The sequence below is a fragment of the Pteropus alecto genome, unplaced genomic scaffold, assembly GCF_000325575.1.
Source record: "Pteropus alecto unplaced genomic scaffold, ASM32557v1 scaffold7, whole genome shotgun sequence".
Taxonomy (NCBI): Eukaryota; Metazoa; Chordata; class Mammalia; order Chiroptera; family Pteropodidae; genus Pteropus; species Pteropus alecto.
In genome coordinates, this window is record NW_006494614.1 from 52,935,149 (window position 1) to 52,937,688 (window position 2,540).

Here is a 2,540-nt window from a genome sequence, read left to right on the forward strand (position 1 = left end):
GGAAAGAGAAAAAACAGGAAAGGGGGATTAGAAGGGAAAAGAGAGAGTGAGAATAAAGGAGAGGTAGACAAAGAGATGGGGAAGGAAAAATGAAGTAAGGGGAGGGAGTAAAGAAGGACTACAGGGGAAAATCCACAACTCAGAGAAGACAGGAGGGAAGAATAAAAGCAGAGGTACCCCGAAGACTGATGGAATGAGATAAAAAGAGGAGAGGGATTGCAGAAGAAGAGAATGACAAAGAACCAGAGGTGAAAGCCCGAGGAGTGGAGAGCTCTCCCTGGCTTGGAGTCCCAAAGGGCTGGCAGTAGGATCTAAGACAGCTCACAGGCACCTGAGTGCAGCTTGTAAAGGTGAGCTCACTAACAGGTAGAGCCCATCCAAGAATTTGGGGCTGGGAGAAAAGGCCTGCAAAGAAATGGCCAACAAATGCTGTGGGAGGAGAGCAAAAAACAAATGCTCCTGCAATGAGCTGACAAGTGGGATTTTGATTTTGGTAAAGCTGAGACCCCCGTGGTGCTACACATTGTACCAGAGCATGAAAAATAGCACCAGTGACACGATCTGGCACTTTTCCGAAAGGGCCCAGCATGTGAAGGTGACATTGCGCCCCCAGCAAGCCTTCAGATTGGAGAGAGCTCCGGACAAAGTTTGCAGTGTTAGCACCAGTCTGGCCCCAGGCTCCAAGTGCATTTGCACCAGATATAATCTGGGTAACCTTCACGCCATTTCCACACCAGTTGTAGGATTTGCTGCAAAATACACAGGTTCATTGGAGCCATAGAGACCTCAACATTGGGAAGCGCAAGACAACACAACAAATGGAGGTGGAAATTCTTAGGAAAAGACCCTCTCACCAATTTGCTTGGTGATTCTTCAAGCAAATATATATGTATATATATATTTATATAAATCTACATAAAAAAATCAGTGCAAATGCCAATTCTAATCTGAAAGCATCTACACTAGGAAAATAAATAATTATATTACTACAAAACCAAGGGTTGGTGGTTCAATTTGATTGTACTCAGCCACAGCAATACTTAATTTTAAATGGAAAGCACATCACACGACCCGCGGAAACATCTACTCATTAATGACAGTCCTTTAAGTAAATGGTTGCATGCTCAGTTGAGAAACCAAAGAAGTTATCAATGGTGGCCTAAAAATAGAGCTGGGATCAGGGATGGCATTCTGGTGGCAGAAAACTTCTGGGAGCGATACTGATGAAAGTAGACCTCGACCTGAAACTGGCGAATGGCAGGCATGGACATATCTTTAACATTTTGAACAGTCTAAGGAAAGCTCCAGAAATTTAAGTTTCATTAGAGGGAAAATACATCACCAGCCCTTCCATTGGCAAAGGCAGCCTCAAGACTATAGGTAGATGCATCACTTTGCATTTTTGTGGTTTTGTTTCGGTGACTGCAGCCAAGCAGACAGTGGTATTTAGTGTAAGATGAACAATGCTTGTTTTTGGAAAGAGACCCTCATTCTGAGCTCTGATGTTTCTACTCTGAAGAAGCCCCATCACTGCTGATGGCTCTCTGGCTCTCCCATCCCAGCCTGCATGCTGGTTTACTGCACAGTGTGGCAGAATCCCTGCCAGGTCTGGATGTACCCCAGAAATAAGGCGATGGGGCTTAGTCTGGGCATGCGTGGACCAGAGTTGAGTGGTTATCGAGATCACTGAAAAGTCTCTCTCTAAACACCCTGGGCTCAAGTAGTGCTGATGTCACCAGCGACTCTAAAGTAGGATATAGGCTTAGGGAGGTTTCTTTCTTTCTTTTTTAAAAATCATCATTACTATAACTGCTAAAAAAATGAACTTGGTCCAGGTGCAGCCCCCAAGAAAGGCAGTTCAATTGGTTGAGCTCAAAGTTATTAATTGTCTTTCATTATGGTTCTCTTTGCCCGGTACACAGAAACAAAAGTCTGCACCCCTCACCCCCCCAACCAAATACTTCTTTCTCTCTTCCTCAGAGAAGTAGTGCATCTTGGGACAGATCTCTCCATGGCTCTCAACCATCTTTAGCTGTCATAAAACCTCAGTTACTTGTGCAACAGACAAAAAAAAAAAGTTCTAATTACTCATAGTTGGACAAAATACTAAATGATCCTTTAAGAACTGTATGTAAGTAACTAGGAACAAAGTTATTCAACTATTCGCACAGCAGGTCCAGGTTGTTTAACAAGAGAAAAGCAAAAATTTCCCTTTAGTGTGTTTGCATGAGTCTGTCTCTGAAAGCCATCGGCTTAAAAATGCATTAACCAAATGTCTTCCAAAAATATCCATGAGGGCAACTCATTAAGGGCTGTGCTCCATGAGAGTGTATTACCAATAGGCAAGGGAGATCATGGGAGGTAAGTGAGGGAGAAGTCTGTGTCAGACTTTGGAAAGAACTCAGATGCTCTTAATGGATCATTGGCAACAGAAGGGACAGTGCAACTTTGAGTTCTTGAATTCGATCATCTGCAGATAGTACATACATTTAGTCCTTCAATTAATTATTCTTTACAAAATATTTCACAAAACTTTTTTG